The sequence below is a fragment of the Papio anubis genome, chromosome 8 (assembly GCF_008728515.1).
Source record: "Papio anubis isolate 15944 chromosome 8, Panubis1.0, whole genome shotgun sequence".
In the NCBI taxonomy this organism is placed as follows: Eukaryota; Metazoa; Chordata; class Mammalia; order Primates; family Cercopithecidae; genus Papio; species Papio anubis.
This window is the reverse complement of record NC_044983.1, coordinates 56,442,872-56,463,124: the sequence shown is the minus strand read 5'-3', so window position 1 is coordinate 56,463,124 and position 20,253 is coordinate 56,442,872. Positions and strand designations below refer to the sequence as shown.

The 20,253-nt window shown below is 42.9% G+C and overlaps 1 protein-coding gene across 8 annotated transcripts in view; it reads right to left on the bottom strand.

Moving 5' to 3' along the window:
• The window catches only part of CHD7 (chromodomain helicase DNA binding protein 7), a 188,464-nt gene extending 170,610 nt beyond the window's left edge, over positions 1 to 17,854 (bottom strand). For 6 of the 8 annotated variants that reach the window (XM_021942359.2, XM_021942365.2, XM_021942367.2 and 3 more), the window contains exon 1: positions 17,580 to 17,854. The gene's annotated coding sequence lies outside the window, so the exon portion shown is untranslated. Of the gene's footprint in view, positions 1 to 16,879; positions 17,103 to 17,579 lie in introns of those variants that run through there. The other 2 variants (XM_021942360.2, XM_021942362.2) reach the window with 2 other exon arrangements.
• Positions 17,855 to 20,253: the final 2,399 nt, after the last annotated feature.

Sequence of the window (20,253 nt, the reverse complement as noted above, 5' to 3'; positions counted from 1 at the left end):
CCAACTAACTCCAAGACAGAATAAGCTGTTTAACTTCAGTTCAAAAGTCTCAAGAGGCTTCTCTTCAACCTCCCAAATATCAAAATCATGCTCACATATTTAAACAATTAGGTGAGATGCACAGAAGTTACCACTAAATAGGTCTGAAATCTGAGTGCTAAATATGCAGCTAATATTAATCAAATTCAGATTTCACCTGCAGAAAATTTTTAAAACTTATTCTTATGTTCCTTGATTTCAGGAAACTTAAAAAAAAAAAGTGGGGGAGGTTCCAATTAAACTTAACTTACTGTAAAACAAAATTTCTTTGGGATTAAAAAAAGAAGCCAAAACTGCCAAGCAATCTAGAAAAGGAAAAAAAAAAAAAAACACACAAAATTTGAAAGTATTGTTTCAGATGTATCACTGGTTAAAATTATGGAAAATTATGGTACCTAAAAAAAGATTTCTCTGCCTATACCACAAAATTACTGAAAACCTGTCAGAGTCCTTCCTTCCATATACAGTATCAGAGAGTTTGAGTTTTACAATCCTTTCAGTATAAAATTTAGAATATTTAAAAAGTGGAAAGACTGAAGTTTAAAAAAAAAACTACCTGCAATCCAAATAATTAACATTAGTTGTGGGCTAATGATGCAACAAGCACTGTTGGAGCATTACTGTACTTATTGGACTGTTACTGCTCCCATGTCACAGTTGAAGAAACTGAGTCTTAGATCAATTAAGTAATTGGCCTGTGGTCTTGGAGCTAGTAAGTCATATAGAACTAATAAGTCACTATCCAAGGTCACACAGTTAGTTAAGTGGTCAGGAAGATTCAAACCACATCTGTTTAACTGTGGAATCATAGCTTTTAACTAAGTGAAACTGCCAATCCCTGAAACTAATAATTTTTAAATTGATATATTTCCCCTAGTCTTTTCTTATGTTTATAATTTAACTTGTATTGTTGTAGATACCTGGTCATAGAAATATTTAAAAAATTAAAAAGTAAAAATGTAATTTGTATAAAACTATTCATGATACAGTTAATATGTTCTTTTGTACTCTTTTAAGCTTCGTATTTTTCAAAAACATGATTTTCAGTGCCTGCATGATATTCTAGCATGACTATAACATAAATTTAACCATTCTCAGTTTTTCAATGTCAAAAAGAAATGCTTTGGCTTATAACAGTTGACTGGATTTTCCATTTTTCCTTGGGATAGATGACTGATACAACAGGAATGGCCATTTGTAAAGATCTTTATACACACAGTCTCTACTTTCTTTACAAAAAAAAAAAAGTTTATACTTATGAAACTTCAGGCAACAGTGAGTGTGCAGGTCTCACCATATTCTAGCAGCATAAAAAATATTTTAAAGTCTTAGCTAATTTAATAAGGGGGAGAAGTTTATCATTTTAATTTAATTTGCATTTTTAAATTATTCCATAATTTGGAAATGTTTGTGGTTATTGACAATTACATTTTCTTTCTATACATTACCTACTTATATCCTTGGCTGCTTTTCTTTCAGACTGCAATTGTTTCTCTGTTGTATTCGCTCACAGAACATGTTGATGTGCCTTTTTAATAGACCCATACACAAGTATTAGAGTTGTTTAAGCATAAAACATGAGACAATGCTTCCCAACGTTACAACACACACATCCCAAAGAAAGGTCAAGTATGCTAAAATGATAAACTTCAATTTCTAGTACCTGCATTTCTGTAGCCCTCTTGTGCTATTATCATTGTACTATTTTTATTCTGAAAGTATAATACTAATATCAAATTGACATATTATTCTGACTGTACCCAATGTTATAAGGATATTTATAAAAACAATGTCAAATTATATGCTTCAAAATCATTTTTATAAGAAGTTTATTTTAAAACTTGTTTTTAATTGTTAGATACCTATTTTCTTGACCTGTAAGTTGCAGACGTTTACCAGTGGAGTAGCTTTATTTCTAAACCTGTCTAAGGTGATCTTTTTATACATCTCTCCCTGCTCAAATGTTTCCTATTTTGGATCAAATCTAAGTTTCAAATGTCAACCTTACTTCTCTTGAAAGGAGGCTTTCTAAGCTATTCTTCGCTCCATGCCAGGCCTTGTGGAGCAGCTCCTTGTCCCTGTTCCCTACACCCTGAATGTCCATGGCTGCATCTTTTCCTCTCTCAGTCCATTTTCCCTGGCTAGCCAAAGCTCTACCACCTCCTGGTTGGGCTATTTCAACAGCCTCTGACTTTTTGCCTCTAGTTTCTCTTCAACTGCAATCCATCACATGTTGCCAAACTAACCTTTCAACTCCATTTCCATCACATAATATAAGTCAGAATCTCACTCAGTCCAAGCTTCCAATTTCACCATTGCTCAACCTCTCCCTACCTATCCAACCTGCTGCCCCTCTCCTCAGGGCAGGCTAACTGATCTTCCTTGAGTCCCAGAAGACTGGTCCTTGAATTAAATGTTGAGGTGGGGAGGGGACAGAAGGTGGCAGTGGCTGTGCTGCTCTCCCTGGGGGCCATAGCTCCTGCAAAGCTGCCCTCCCAGGAGGACACCAGCGACAAAGGGCTCCTGCCCTGGTCCTTGAAGGATGTTCTGGACTGGCCACCTGCTCCCTGCCAGGACCCTTGGCTGACAGCCTCTCCATGATTGTTTTCACATTATCACTCAGTTCCTCTAAATTATCAAAGGAGAGGGCAAGTCACGCTTCCTGATTTCTTTCTCCACTATACAATGACTATACCACATCACACCTTCTTAGCACTTAATTACAGACTGTGCTGTCCTGTTCCACAGGGTCGTAAGTGTGTTAACCTGCTCTACCTAGCTAGGAGTAACATTTTTAGTATCTCCCACAGAGCTTAACAAAGCCATAATCTCACATCTGCACACCTTCACACATTAAAGTTATACCGACAAGTTAGTAGCAACAGCCTAAAGATGTGCCTGTTCATAGTTCTTATTTATCTTCGAAAAAAGTTAATAAAGTAACATTTTTCACCAGGCACATCTACATTTCCAAAAGCCAAAAAGATTTTGTAATAAGTCTCACACCAAAATTGCCATTTGCTCTTTAGAGATGTAAATCTGAAAACATTATCGAATTCTTTCTTTGTCGTTAGTGGCCATGCCTTTGCATTCATTAAAGTCCTTAGAATTGCCATGGTCATGGTTCTTATGTAAAAGTTCACGCTTATGAGTTTGGATAGGCCCAGTTTTCTGAAACCCACCCGAGGGCCCACTGGCAAAGCAGGTGACTGCTCTGATGCTTGCGCCACCAAATGTGCCACCAAATGTCATACCACCCATGGTGCTGGTATAACACTCTACAGGACAGTTCCCCAGGGGGCTCACAGGAGCAAGCAGCTCCTCCCCAAAAGGCCTTCAGCTGCTAGTTGAATCACTTTCCCTCGGATATAACATTATACTATTGACACTGTTGTGCTAACCTACAAAAGTACTGGGCTAACCCACGGTGTCCCACCAGTGCCTAACCATAATAACACTACCATGGGAAAATGTGTTCCAATCAGATGCCAGGAATGTGGTAATGGGTTTGAGGAGGCCAGAATAACTCACCTCCTCTCCCCACCCACATTCTAATCCAGCTAGGAGAGGGCCAAGCAGGGGCCAGCACCTCTGTCGCAGAGGAGGCCAAGGAAGAACAGGCCACAGGCACAGAGCAACCTTGCCCTGCCAAAGACAGGGAACCTGGACACTAAACTGTTGGGGCTCAGCAGCAACAGAGACCTTGCCTGTGGAAGGCACCCCACAAGCACTGCCAGAGGAGCAGAATTGGAGGGGGGACCCTCTCTCTGCAGGTGCCCCAAGGAGGGCTGAGCGGCAGGAGCAATGGGGTGGTAAGGTCTGAAGGGCGCAGCACACAGACAGGGACTTGTTCCACAGGGGAGCAGGAAGGAAGCAAGGAAAGGCTCTCCCTAACATGGGTCTTTGCTGTACTCTCCCCACCTATGCAAGTTTACAGTGACCATAATGGCCTAGTAGGCCTAGGACTGCACTCTGACCACCAAGGGGGTGTTGGGGAGGGCACAACATAATGGAAGGAACAAGGATGCCAACAGTCCAGGACACAGAAAGTGGAGTCCGAAGCAGCCCATCAGCTGGGCCACCAGGACCTGATACCACCAGAGCAGACTTGCAGACTTGCAGTGCAGAGCCTAAGTTCAAGAGAAAGGGCTGGGCTTGAAGTTTCACACTTTTGTTTCGTGCTTTTGCAGGAAGAAGTTGTTACGATGACATCGGTTTTAAACAGATTGGGAACATTAAGGATAGCAGTTTGGGGGAGACATAAGAAATAAGAATACAGACGTAGAAGTTAGTAGAAAATGAGGCTGCTGTGGGCCTGAACTAGACCCAGAGGATGCCAGGATCAAACCCCTGAGAACAGGTTATATTTAGGGGGTAGGAAGAAAAGGAATAAGGAACTGAGGCAGCATGGAAGGGAAAGCTCAGGACCCTAATGATGCCTTCAGCCAAGGTCCAGGACAACCTGAGGCGTCAGGAAGAGGAGTGGTCAGTATGGCCTCTAGCCAAAAGGGAGGGGAATGGGGGGAAGGGCCAGGAAAAAAGCTGCTTTATGTGCTTCCTTTATGCCTTTCATATAAGCATCCTGTCTTACACGAAATTATGCTAACAAGTCCTCCAAGAAAACACTAACCCACTCACTAAATTACGTTTTAAGATGATTCTCATTTTAAATGTATTATATGCCCATGGAAATAACACTGGCTTGAAATGGTTGCCCCAAAATAGTTACTGTAGCTTAACAAATCTATTAGTTTTGCAGACATCTACCATTTAAACCAGAACTACACACAGAACAAGCTTTTAATTACTCAGTGGTAGAAATGAAAATAAAATTTAACAAATAAATACAAAGCAATCTATCTTCTACCCTTTTAGCGCCACCTTTAAAGACTACGATTTCAAACTCTTAATCGGTCATCCATCTTCACCTTTACAGTAACTGGTGTGTCAAACAGCAGCCACATTCATTCAATTACGTGTAAGAGAATAACATTACTTTCAATATTCCAAAATACACTGTAAGAATTTTTGCAATTCTTATAACATGAATGATGGACAAACATATTTCTTGCCATTTTCTAAATTTTTCGTATTTCCGAAGTACGTTCATTACATAACACATTGGTCTAAGCACATTGCTTCGTAAGTTTCAGAGTACATCAGACGTACCTTGATAAAAATTCAGATTCTAGATGACCCAGGGAGATTTAATTCAATAAATCTGGTGTGGAATTGAGGAATCTACATTTTTAACAAGCACTCTAAGTGACTGTGTAATTCTAACTCCCAATAAATATCTATTTTTTCAGTCATTCTAAGCTTACCAGATAAACTTTTTACAAATTCCACAGGGTCTTTAAAACAATCTAAAACAAACCCATTTTATGGGTTTCTTGGAGAAAACAGGTAAGAAAGTTACCTCAGTCCAGCTCACCATTCTAATCTTCCTTAAAGACCAATGGATGCATTATTTCTGCAAAACAACTCTGTACCTTCTCAATCCCAGCACTGTGAGAGGCCGAGGCGGGTGGATCAGCTGAAGTGAGGAGTTCAAGACCAGCCTGGCCAACATAGCGAAACCCCATCTCTACTAAAAATATAAAAATGAGCCAGGAGTGGTGGCACAACCTGTAATCCCAGCTACTCGGGAGGCTGAAGCACACCAGGAGGTGGAGGTAGCAGTGAGCCGAGATCACGCCACTGCACTCCAGCCTGGGAGACAGAGCAACACTCCATCTCACAAAAAAAAAAAAAAAAAAAAAAAGAAGAAGAAGAAGAAGAAGAAGAATGATGCCAATGACATGGGCAGCTCCCTGAGTCCTGGAAATACTGAGCTGCAGAAAGTGACAGGGAGTCATTGACTGTCAACCATTCTGCTAGGTACAGCCTGGGTATTGCGCCACTCCTATAGCCCAACCATTCACCACACTGAGACAACAGTAAACCAACAACACAAATGAACATTGTGGTGCTACAGCAGTACTGCCTGCCAGCCAGCAATTCAGCTACAGCAGTATCACCACCTGTGCCCTCCACAGTGTGGGGAAATTACTTGTGTCCTTGAATTGTGTCCTTATTAATGTATTTGACAGCATATAAGACAGTTCTGCTTATCCTGCCGGCCTTCAGCAGCTAAATGGAAGGCTCTCAGCACCCCAGCGTAGCCACAAAGTTCCCTATAAAACTGGAGGTTTGCTTCATATACCAGCCCAGATGTTTATTTTTATTCTTGTTTTTTAATAAGTGGGAACATTGAAAAATTAACATACTAAATCTGGTGATAAACACAGCTCTGAAAATTAACACAATTAAGACATATATTAAAATATTAAGTGCACCAAAAATAGCAAAATTTACATTTTAGGTGGAGGCTTATACTGAAGCTAGTCTACAGTTTATTCAATTGTGAAAAGAAAAAAAGTATAAACATATACAAAATCCAAAAATATACCATTACAGACTATTCGTATGGGAGAAAGCAGTATTAAGACATGGGATTTTTGTTAATCCCCTGGCAAAGGAATATCCATCCACCCTACAAGACTACTGATTTATATTTGAACTCTATACCTATTTGAGAATATGACTGAGCGTATGACTGTGGAAGACAGTCTGTTGTCCTGTGTGTTCACAGAAGCAGTATGCAAACATTTCATGGAGGCTGCATATTCACATAAGTTAACGCAAATACGAATAACAAGTACTGTGATCTAGAGCCAAGTAGTATCCTGAGTTTTTTCGAAGGCAACTCTAGTCCTGTGCAGTGAGATAAAGATGCTAAGTGAACTACATCTTGGATAAACATTGAGAGAAACTTTGAGGAAGTCAATTCTGCAATAAGCTGAATACTTTGATGTCGGCTACGTCTTAGACTGATAAGTGAAAACAGGGTTGGAGCACTAGTAAGTCTTGTAACGAGCATGTGTCTTTCAGGTTGAAAGTGTCTGCCATTGATAAGATACAACATCTGAGGAAAGAGGCCTCACTGACTATAATCTGTTAACAGACACCGTTCAGCCTCTCGATTTTTCTCCAGGAGCTGGTGCTAGAAAGTGCAGGTGTGTAAGATCATGACATTTGTTGTTCCTATCCTTCTAAGACCTAGGTTATTTTGATGGGACTATCCAAAGTAATTTCTGCAGAGCAGTTAATGCTACAGGCTGTTAAATGAGCCTGTCTTGCTTTGAGTCCCAACACCACTCATTAAAAGCTATGATCTTAGACAAATTTATTAAACAACCTCCTCACCTGTAAAATAGCAATTATTGTTCCTACCTCAGCATTTTGACTAATCCTACTTTAGGATTCAGTAAAAATAGTTCATGTAAATAGTTTAGCAAAATGCTGACACAAACTCTATGCTCCACAAATGTTAGTTACTGACATCAACCCCTTGGAGTCACTGTTCTTTTAAAACTTTTGATATTGATACAGTTGCAAACTTGCAGTAAAGTTAGAATAGTACAAGGATCTCCCATAAATCCACACTTAGCCGTTATTTACTTTTTGTGTCATTTATTTTGTTATCCCAAGTCATTTTCAAGTAAAGACATAGAATAGAATAAAATGAAAATCGTCTATACTCCATCTCTTCCATTTCCCTGCCAATCTGGGTAGCAGTAAGATTCTAAGTAGGCTACCTCAGAGCCTTCCCTTTCCTACGAAACATTCTTATGTTCTAGTTGCTACTCACATCCCTGCCCCCAACCCAAACCTACTCCCATTTCAGATACCATCTTGTCTCCTCTTTACATAGTAAAGAGAACTTGGGGGGAAGGAACTGAGGAATCAGAGGTTCTGAGATTTGAGAATCTGGAGTTTCTATAGATTTTGAGAACACCCCATGGCCTCTGGTCTAAATCAGAAAAACATAATATCAAAGAGCTGATCAAACATGCCCACAACACTGATCATCTAGCCACCATGTTTGGAGAATTGTAGATTTGGGACAAAAAAGAAATGACTGTTTCACTAGAAGGACAGCCATAACTCTGGTAGGAGATGAACATCTTCATGACGAGATGAAGAAGCGCTCCCTCAAACCTATCACTTTTAGTACCTGGGATATCTGAGTCAACTCTATATATATAATCAACAAGAGAATTAGGAAAATAACATCCGGTTGCACTGATGGACAAAGGTACATAACGATGTTATTTTCAAATGTCTTCTCCTGAAGAAAAATGAAAACTGTGTAGCCAGTCACCATCTTGGGCCACTCATTCTTGTCCGGTCATCTGTAGAATTATGATTTGAAGGACTTTTTAAACCAAAAGTAAAATCAATACATATGATTTGATAAGTTCAATGATTAAACTGAACTAATAAAAATAGTAACTACTCAATAAATATGCCATATGCTATACCAAATGTGTTAGGTAGAGTATCTCACTTAATCTTCACCATAACTCTGGGCAGTTGGGAGAATTTATTATATCCATTTTTATGATTCACACCCTGATCTGACATCAAAACTCAAATTCTCAGCCACCTCAGAAGGAAACCTCCACAAGAACAACTCTTCTCCATGTGAGAAGAAGGGCCTTAAGTGCGAAAGGCAAGGACCTGGTCACTTTAGGTACGAAGACATATCGTGACATATGGCCCCACAACTACAGCAGGCACCAACAAAGAAAGTACAGAAAAAAATAGCCTGGGCTGGTAAAACATAGCAATAGGCAGCATCACAGCATGGCATGGGTATTTTTAACACACCTTTGTCTATTAAGATGGCAACAATGCAAGCTCCCGAGCTGGTCCAGGTGGCAAGAGCAGCACGATGGTTATGAACTCAGACTGTGGAGTCTAGCTAATCTGGATTCAAATTCCTCCTCCACCACGTGCTAGAAATGTATGGCCCGGGTAATTTAAGTTCTCATCCCTTTTAGTCTCCTCATCTGTAAAATGGGAATAATAATTCTACCTATTAGAGTTGCTCTGATGAGGAAATGAAATGATCCACGACAACACTCAGCTGAGAACCCAGCTGGAAATAACAGCCGGTCATTATGGTTATTACTGTTATTTTTAATATTGTTTCATTATTTCTGCACTATTTTACTTGATTGGCCCAACACATACTTAAGGGTGGGGTACACTGTTAATCAAGATTTTGAAATTCTTAAGATGAGCATACACGACTTTTCTTGCAAGATTGGTACACTTGCAATTAGTGAAAGCAAAATTTCAAGCACAAACAAGGCCAAGTATACAAGAACATAAAACACTGTAACAGAGACTTTTAAAAAATTATTTAAGGACGTGGGCTTAACAATTTCAATATAGTGCCAGTTCTAACCATAAATAATTGCTAGGCTTATACACTTCAAAATACATCACCAACTGAGGTATTTTTTTTATCATATTCCTGTGCTCAAACTGATTTTATTATTCACTTAGTATGCTAGCAAGCACTGCCTTGGAAACTAAAGGCATGCTTTTAATTCTTCAAGGGACTTCTCACTATTTGACTGCTTAGTATTATGTTAAACATGTTTAATAGTTTTTAGGTGTGTTGAAATAATATGCACATTTGCTAATTATGTTTTAAATATCAACAGAGCAGATTTCTAAAATGTTTATGTAACAGGGCACAACGGTGCATGCCAGTAATCCCAGCTACTTGGGAGGCTGAGGCAGGAACAGCCTTTGAACTCAGGAATTAGAATCCAGCCTGGACAATATTGTGAGACTCCATCTCGAAACTGAAACAAAACGAAAATGGATAATAAACAAAATGTTTGTGGTTTCTTTCAAAATGATGAAAAGAGGAGACAGCGGCCTCTAATAAGTTAAAGTAGTTCCCCAAACTTGCTGCAGAACTAGAGGGAAAATTAACCACTAAGGCCCCATGTATGCTTTTTTAGACATACTGTAAATATGGTATAGAAACCTGACTGTTTTCCATTGAGGATACTAGGGAAGTAGGTGATGTGTCCAAACTAACACGTGTCTAATTCCATGCCTTTCCCTACACAAAGGCTGAGTGTGGAAACTCAGGTCGCATACGGTTCCTGCTCAGCAGCAGGTGGCTATTTGCCCAACCTCATCCTGATAAAATACATCGTGGAAAACTCAAATCCACCACATGACCTCTGCTGCCTCCTCGGCCACTGCAGATGCCAGGAGAGAAGGCAGGCCCCAAAAAAGCTTCCCCTCTATTCCTCCATCAAAGCCACATCCACAGGAGCCTGTGTGCGCCTTTCCATTCAATGTCTACACCTCTTAGTAACAATCTCTTACACCCTAAGAACACACTGCTGGCCGGACCTAATGACAGAATGTATTTTAAAGGTGTTTTTTTTTTTTTTTAATTGCAAGTTGAACAAATAGTATTAGATACAAATTGCCACAGAGTAGTTGGCACAAGCCCATCTGAAGCTGAAGTTAGTGCACCAAGTTTTCCTGCCATTCCACACATGGAAACATTACAATTTCTCCTGAATTTAAACGTATTCAAATAATCACTCAAAACTCCTGCAGGTGAAGGCAAACTTTCACATGAAGCATGTCCCTACAACCAAGGCAAGACAGAAAAGAACCCAGAGGACTTGACTGAGTCACAATGGCCACCAAGAAGGCCCATGAGGAACACACAATGACAATAAAAGTATCTTTGAAACAGATCCCTAATTAAAGACACTGAGTCCCAGGAAGGTTATCTTTATGCATACAAGAACAAAATCTGATCTATAACAAAACAGATAACATTATCACCCATATTAGCTGGCAAACACAAAAATACAAATACTTCCCTAAAAAAAGCTTCAAAATTTATGTTCCAGATTTTCATAATTTATCTTATATAATATTAAAGTCAGCAATTCAGAAGCTTTTCTGGGTGTAACAGCATCGCTCATTTGCCACCAGTAACCATGCTGTACAATCTACTTTTTATAATAATTGAACAAAGTAACTTTGAAGGTAATTTACTTATTAAACTGGTTTATACATATACTCCACTAAAAACCAGGTAAGTATTCTGATCAACACTGGTATTCTTCTCCACATCTATTTAAATAATGTATTCACTCCTACCTTGCCTCTGTATGACTACAACCATCTTCTAAAATACAACTCTCTCCGAGGGAGACTGCAGCCCTGAGAACATGGGGGACCTGCCAGCCACATATCGGGAACCCAAAGACCTTGCCCTAATATGTAACTAGCAACAGAAAGCAGCCTCCATAAGCGGAGATATAGAAGAAGAAAATGTGCCAAGGTCTGGTTACCACAGGATTCTATGCTTAACCTGGAATGAGCAAACTCCTACAAAGTGCTATGTATCAGGCAAGTAACAAGCAAAGTGCTATGTGTTCAGCAAGTAAAGCTTCCCTCCCGTCTCCCATTTCACTGAACCCATTCACATTCCTTGATGGACTCCCCACATGCCAATATCTTTTGGTTAAAGCTAGCAGATTATTTTTTTTTTAAGTTCTGGAATATCACTAGCAATGCAAAGGATAAAACAATGTTATCATGGTCCATTATCAGCTACCGCAATCATATGCTACAAGAACTCATGAGCTTCCTTCTCAAATCTTCAGCAAAGCTGATTCCTGCCTCTGTGAATAGCATCAGCAGCCAACCAGCCAAGCAGGGAACATGCTAGAAACCTATATGCCCTGAGATCTCCCTCTTGAAAGCGCATCTATCCCCAAGTCCTGTTCATTCAAACTGTTAAACATCTCTCAAATCTGTCCATTTCTCTCCATTCCCAAGGCCACCACCAATCTAGTCCAAATCATTGTCATTTCCTCATCCCACAGACCACAACAAAAGCAGGCAGGACATTGTCTCCAACCTATTGTCCTCTCTGCACCCACCAATTCAATCTTCTTCAAAACACAACTCTGCTTGTGTCAAACACTGCTTAACATTCATCAGTGGTTCCTATTGCTTTTTGCAAAAATCCCAAATTTGATATCCTGAAAGCCCTGACCAAGTTGGATACTGCCTACCTCGAGTCTCATCTTGCAGTTCTTTGAGTGCCTCAAACACACAGCCTCCCTGCAGGTGAGGGGCACTGCCTGAAGTGCCCTCACCCCTTCTTCTACCATCATTCAGATGGCAATGCTAAAGCCACTTCCTAAGGGGTAATACCCCACCCAACTGACCGAATCCCCAAGTCCCAAGCTCTCATTCCTCCTGGCACCCGCTGCATCACACTTATGACCTTAAGGTAGCCCGTTTTTGTGGGAGTTTACCATTTCCTCTCATGTCATCACTATATTGCCAATTCATAGCATTGCATCTTTCAGGTTGCAGGTACCCAACAAACAGCTGAATCAATGAGCAAAACCACAGATGAAACAGGAAGACTAATCACAGTCCAGATTCTGTGGCCATGAAAACCAATCCTGACGTGCACAGAGGAACCAAGGCTCAAAGGGTCACTTTAAAAAGTGCCTTAGATTGCACATTAGCATAAACAAACAAGCCTGAGAGTGAACCAGCCTTTACTGCCAAGTTATGTTTCCTCATAAATATCTACATTATTTTTTACTTTTAAAAAGATATTTCTAAGTTTCAAAGTAAAAGCAGAACAGAAACCCCCAAAAAATCCTCCTCTGAAAAAACAATCATGTTTGCAGTCAGTCACCTAACATTAGTTAAAAAGCAACAGGAATCTAGTTATGGTGATCAATACATGCATCTAAAGTGAAAACAGTTACCAAATCTTGAAGTAATTATCTCTGCATTTTTCTAACTGGATAATCATAGTTTAAAAAATAAAACCTCCAAAAACAGAAGCAAATTATTGTTGGTTTAGGAACACCTTTAAGAGCTATGTTGTCCTATGCTGTAGGATTCTAAAGCCAGAAGGTACCTTTGAGTCAGAACATGAGCAAGAGCTGTACTCTCACAGAGCCAACAAAGACAAGGCCAGCATCCCTCCTGCACCGGCACCATGCTAGGCACTAGGAAGACAACTGTAACTGAGATAAGCTCTGCAACGGTAGGTGGCCAGTCAGAGGCAGTTCATTTAATTAATCTCTCTGGGCTTTACTTTCTTAATCTGTAAAATGAGAAAGTTCAATTAGCTCTCTAAGGTCCTCACACTCTAAATATCCAATGATTCTCTAATGAGTATAAAATGAATTTTTATTTGACAATATCATTACAACTTCCTGTTTCTATTTCTTTTTTATATGCAGATGTGATTTCATTTAAAATTTTTAATATATTGATAAAAGTAAAATACGGACACATAGTCAGTGTTTTAAATTACCTTCCCAGTTCTTAACAACCACCATAATCAGCTATGGACTTCTGCCATCACTGCAACCTGAGTGATACCCAAATTGAAATAAATCATTCTGTCTTTGTATTTTTTGTAGAAAAACCAAGTGATTATTGATTTTCAATTTCTTTTCTATTTTAAAATCATTCACCTTTGAATGTCAACAATTTTTTTAAGACTAAATAAAGTTTTATAGATAAAGGGGAAATTTTTATCTCCTGAACTAATGAAACTATAGTGGTTCTGGAAACCTGTCTAGAAAAATGCCAAATTCTGAATTTCCAATCGCATGAAAAGAATGCATTTTTTTTAAGACACACAAATATGAACACATGGGTGACCAAGACAACTGAAAGGGTCCCATAGAGCCAATATATTCCTGACATCATCTTAGTATCACCTAAGATGTTCCTTCTCCACCCTTTTCGGTGAATTTAGCTATGTGACTATGTGCTTACTACTTATATGTAGAAATCATTTGCTGAAAAAGAATCACTGTCTTACAAAGGTGAAGTTTTAAGAGCCATTTGCTCAGACCTGACTAAACATTTTTATTCTTGCAATGCCATATTTATATTAGATGTTTCTAAGATGGCCATGGTGTCTGCTATCAAACCCAAAAGGTTGTATTTAGTTAATGAAAGATGAAAGATATCTATTACTTATAAGTTTATCTTAAAAATCAAATGTGAATATTTGTTTACCTATAGAACTCTCTCTGAGACAGTACACTCCCTGAGGGAAAGTACTGCCTTTTATTGTTTTAACCATGGAAGGCTTGCCAAGGTTTGCTGAATCAAAATTAACTAAAGGCATAGTGACTGTGTGGCAAGCAAACTTTTTCAAGCATGTGGAACACAATGCTGTAATATTAGGTTTGAGAGAACTACACTAACTCGGCACTTACATTGCTTTTATGGGTTACACAGCAGGCACGCAGAAGCATTTACAGTGTATTCTCTCATAACAAAATATTCCTGCTATTTTGACCTAACTGCTTAAAAACTATAACGTTACTGACTTCGCATCTGTATGAAGAAACGGTTGTAATATTTCCTTGATGTTACTGTATTATAAAGGAACTCTTCATGGTATTCATTTTAACTCAATAAAAGTAAGGCTAACCTAGAAGACTCATTATGAAAAAAGTTTGGGAAATGTTTCTGTAAGTTGAACTGATGAAAAACTAGACCAAATACTGGCGAATCTATGAAAGTACTATTTTAAAACTAAGTTACTGAATACATTGTTATAAATTTGACTTCTGTATTTTCAACTTGGGAAAAAAAGTTAATTATTTCCTCGAAAGAGGAAAATAATATTTGGGTTTTTAAACATCACCTCTACAACCATTCTATCATTCCTCTATTCTGCCTTCTATGTTAAGACATACAAAAGAAAGTAATTTTTTAAAAAAAAACTAATTTAAAACTAAGGCCATTGATTAAATGAATATAACAATTTAAAATTCATATACCAGTCTTTTAAAAGTATAATTTATTTCTTATCTGAAAACTCATTTGAATCTCGAAAGCATAAACCCAGGATACAATTCATCATGGTTCAATTTAGTGACTCGCACAGGAGAAAAAATTAGAAAATATAAAGAGAATAAAACCCACAGTGCTAGAAAACAATCCCAATTCTTGAGTGCCAAGATGAGGAAATTCACCTGTTACAAGCCTGACAAAAATCCATTATGTCCTTTTATCAGCAGATTACCAAAAAAGAGAAAATGCCAGATTTCCACTATTGGGCAAAATAAGAAAATTTACCTTCCGAAATTTGCTAGCAGCTCAAGCCCTTACCCATTTCCAAATTATTTTACTTTGTAACTTTTTTCCACGAGACAGATTTTTCAGGGAAAATAAACTTTTCCTGAGCAAACTGGAAGACATAAAATGTCTCCTACTTATCACCTAGAAAGGCAAATCAAGTCCTACTCCATGCCCCAAGCATCTAGCTTTCAGCCTCTTTATTATCATTGTCAATGAATGGGCCCCAGTCAAATGAAAGCTGCCATTTTAGGGTAAAGACTGGAGGGCTTCTGTTGTGCAACAGCAAGACAAAAACACTGCGCGACAGATGTACTCTGGGGGCTGGGAGAAGGATTCAACTTCGTAAAATCACTGCTCAAGTTATTTCTGAAATAGGAATTACCTAGTACTTAGACATTACTGCAATCTAAACGTAATTATAACTGGGATAAATCAGGTACCAATGCTGCTAAGGTCACAGTCACTAAGATATTTTTTGACATCGTTAGACAAGATCAGTGAAGAAATGAAGACACGTATTTTGTTTCCTCTTTGCTACGTATACTGAGTACTCCCTCCCTTACCGAAAGAAAATTGGGGTGAAATAACACTCAACCCTTTAGAAAGGTATCGCGCACTGCAAAGACGGCTTAAATTAAAATTTTTAGAAAATAAAAAATTAGGGCCTCACGAAATCCTTTAAAAATAAATTAAGACATGTAATGTATTCCACAAATTAAGCCCCCAAAAGAGACACTTTTTAAGATAACTTATTTAAATCGATTGCTAGATAATATACAATGGGAAACTAAAAAGTATACTTAGCAAGTGGAGCGCTGGATAGTGTATCTAATTCTAGCAATTCAAAAGGAAACTCTCTCCATGTGGGTTGCTACTTTTCTTTTGTCCATTGTCTGTTCAGAAGAGGGGGAAAAAAACTAGTTTAAACCAAGGCGTGAACAGTCTCTAAAAGTGACCTCCAGGAAAAGAGTCCGACCCATAGCAGGAGCACTCTCCGCGCCGCTCGCTCCACGGGGGCGCTCACAAAGCGGGCGGCCGGCCGGGAGTTTGGGGTGCGCTCCCACGGCTCCGGGCTCCTCGAAGCAGAGCCATCCGGAGAAAGGCGGCTCGGTAATGATGGCTGCTCGGGGCCGGCGGCTCCTTCCCCAGAGCCTCCCGACCAGCGCCCCCACCCCCGCCCGGGATCCGCCGCCACCCCCCCTCCCCCGCGACCTCGCCAGCCCCGCGCCGCCGCGCCCGCCCAGCACCGCAGCCCAGCCGGTGCCCGCGCCCCCGCCCCCGCCCGAGCCCCGCGCCCCCAGCGAGCCCAATCCCCGGTGCGAACCAAACAAACAACGCGTTCCCCACCGCCCTCCTTTCCTCTCCCCGCTGACCGCTTGGCCTCCAGCCACCTCGGCCGTTCACGCTCCAAGCCGCGGCTCTCCGCGAGGGCAGAGCGCACCCGGGTCACCTCGGGGGCCACCTGGTGACCCCCCCCACCGGCGCTGACCCCCGGCGGGCTGGGGGGCGGGAGAGCCGAGTTGCGTTGGGAGGTTAAAGTCGCTATTATGCAGCTGCCGCCGCCGGCGGCCCGGCCAGCTCGGCAAGGTGGGGTCCCCTCCTTGCCGCGCCTCCCGGCGCTCGCCCCGGCCCCGCTCCCTTTCTTCTCCTCCTCGCGCACTTAGGAGCCGCCGGGGAGCCCCAAGAGCCCCCAACTCCGGGCTCACAACTCCGCGCCCGCGACCGGCACTGGCTGGGCTCGGGACGCCTCCCGCGCCGCGTGTTCGCGCTGCCCCCGCCCCACGCGGCGCCCCGCGCACTTTCCCCGCCGCCGACCCACCTCGGTCGGTGGCGGTCCCCGCGCGGGCTGGCGCCGCCGCGCCGGGAGGGACGCACTTTGTTCGCGCCGGTGCGGCCGCCGCTCCCGACCAGCGCGGCGTGGTCGGTCCGGAGCGGGGGGCGGGGGCGGGAGGCGGGGGTCGCCGCCGTCCCCGAGCCGCCGCCGCCGCTGCTCAGCCGCCCCGCGCCCGCGCGCCCATCGCCCGCTCGCACTTGAGTTGGAGCCCAACTTTTCCTCCTTCCTTTTTCTCTCGAATGGAGCCGGCAACTCGTGCTCGGCGCCGGCGGGAGGAAACGCGCTCGCGCTCCCCCGCGCGCAGACACGCTCCCTCCTGCCCCCCCCCCCCCCCCCCCACGCCGGCAGCACAACAAAAAGCCATTTACATGCGAGGAAGTGACCCTCGGCCACACCGCGCGCCCCCGCCGCCGCCGGCCCCGCGGACGCAGGCAAAAGTTGGGGCGCCGGGCGGCGCTCGGGGCGCGGGTTCGGGCCCCGCGGGCGGCGACGCTGGCGACACCGCGCGGGCGGCGCTGCGCTCCTGCGCTGGCCCCGGCCCCCTCCTGCCCTCGCCCCTCGCCCCTCGCCCCGCACACGCCCAACTCCTCGATCCCAACTCCTCGCGCGGCCCCGGCCCGGAGCGATTTCCTGCTGCCGCCGCCGCCGCCCCTCCCGGGGGCGCAGGGTGAACTCTCGCGCTTACCGGGTCGGTCGGGCTCCTCCGCTGCCTAGTGCCGAGGGGAAAACAAAACGCAGAGCGGGCTCCGGAGTTGGCTCGGCAGCTGCGGCCAGGGGGCTGAATCCACGGGCACGGAGTTGGCCGGGGGCGAACGGGGCTCTGGTGAGTTTCAGGGTCTCCGGGTCCCCGGGCCGCCTCCTCCGCGGCGCTCCTTTGTGTAATTTCACTCGATTCAAGTTTAATCCGATAGTTCCCGAGCACGAGCGCGTCCGCACCACCACGGCTCAACCCCCGCGCCGCCGCCGCTGCCGCCGCCGCTGCCGCCGCCGCCGCCGCCGCGGCTTCCGACACGCCAGCGCCTGCGCGCGTCCGGCACGCCGCGCGCACCCAGACCGCGGGGCCGCGCGCATATCCGCCACTCGGCTCCTCCGGGCCGCCATCCGCGCCCGCGCGCCGCCACCTGACGTCAGGCGCGCCTGGCATAATTTATGCAAGAATTCGGCCGGGGTGGCGGAGGCCGAGGGAGAGGCCGAGAGAAAGGGGGCGGCGCGGAGCTGCAGGGGCCGCGAACCCGCAGGCCGCAAAGGCGGCCGAGGCGCCGCTTTGCCGCTTACGCTTGCGCGCTTGCTTTATGTCCCGTCCCCGGGCGGGCGCCGGCGCTGCAGGCGGGTCCGCCGGCCGGTGCGCCGCTGCCCCGCAGCCTTCCTTGCCCAGCTGCTCGGAGCGCTCGGCCGCGGAGCCCAGGCGCGGGCAGGAGGGGCTGCTGCCACGTCTCCCGCGCAGCACCTTCCCGGAGCCGGGTGCGCCGCCCCGGGGCAGGAAGCGGGGCTCCTCGCCGGCTGCGACCCTCCTGGCCGCGGCGAAGGGTTTCCAACGCTGCGCGGCCGGCGGCGGCCGGAGGTGTCTGGCCGTCTCTGCAGTAATTATCCTTCAACTTGAAATTATTTTCCCACATGAAATTATTCGGAATGGACACGTTCCATTCCAGATGGGTTCATGCCTGCTTCTCCACATCGCTTTTCCCATCTCTTCGTGGATAGGACACTGGATCCACTACTTAATCAAAAAGTTTAACTAGATGGCATTGATTTTGTCAAATTTGTTACCATACCAAAAAAGAGGGAAAGCAGAGAGCGCAATGATTATGAAACAAAGAAATAGGATGCATGCTCATTATTAAACGTGTCGGGACTAGAATGTTTTACTCATTCTTTGGCCAAAATGGCACTTGTATATGATTGCATAGTCTTAAAAATCCGAGCCTCTTATTCCATTTCTCTTCCCGGTACAAAATGAATATTAAACCTGAAGAAAAAAACATTTTTTATTAATTTTTATTTTAGGAAACAGATTTACAAACATGGATTAAGCCTCTTCTATCTGCAAAATACGGAGCTATGTGTTTAAACCATCAATTGTAAACTTTAAGATAATTTTATTAGGTTAAAGATTGCACTTATTTTTAAATCAAGAAAGGAACTCATATCAACCAAAGATTGTCCTATGGCAGGTGCAGACTGAATGGTTATCACTGGACTCCAAAATAAACTGAGAAAATAGCAAAACTGTGTAAAATGTACTAATCTCACTCGCTGTTTGATGGTTACACTACCTGTAGTGCTAAGCCTGTAATCACAATATTGTCATTTGGACAAAAGATTAATCAAAACTATCTCATTATGTAACTACTACAACTATTCAGTAAGTTTGATTATCCTAATCACTAAGACATTTATTTTCTGATTTTAGTAATAATTTTATAAATGTCACATTGTATTGTAGTTTGTTAAATGCACTGCTTTTAGCTTGCTTTCATCATATACTTGAGTTTTGTTCTAAAAGAAATGTTTTAATGTTTAAGGAACTTATAGATAATCAAAAAGAAGATAGAAGACAGTACAGAAAGAATTCTGACATTTAAAAAGTTGAAAACACTAAAATCAACTTCCGTCTGTTTTAAACCGGGTATCACAAACGAAGAATCACAATTCTGAGGTTAGACTACTGTTTCCATTAAGTTTATATTTCCCAATGAAAGCATATGAAAGGTGCTTTAGGGGTGTATGGGGCGGGGGGTTAAAAACAGGACACAATGTCTAGAAAAAAATCACTAGTACTTGACTATATTAGAATACATTTTTAAAATAATGTGCCATAAAAAATTATGTCTTATCTTTTACAGTGTACCACAGCTCCATGGCAGATGTGCATTTATTTCAAGGCAATTCACAGGAGAAAAAAACATGACATCTACATATAGTGAAATTACAATATTACAAATAACTTGTTATCAACAAATAGTGCCTATGAGGAGATTCCCTGTGCTCTTGTACATTTAACTCAAAAGCTAGGAAACTTCCTTTTAAAATATACCAGTGCCAATGTAAAAACAGTCCTACAGAATGTAAGTCCTCTGACTTATAGTCTATAGTCTACTTATCCTGATCACTGCCCTGAGCCATCATGAAGTCTCTAAGCTTTTAGATGTTGTGGTGGTGTGGCACGTAAGGGGCCTTAAAAAGTAGAAGCCCTCAGGGGCAAACTCCTAGGCAGATCTGGCCTACCTAAATCATACTTCTTACCACACCACCATCACCTCCGCACCCCAACCCCGCCGCAGCCCCCGCCCCGCGCATTCCCCTTTAGGCTGAGATGTTTTCTCCATTTTGCTTCACTATTGAAGTTTTCCCAATGAGAG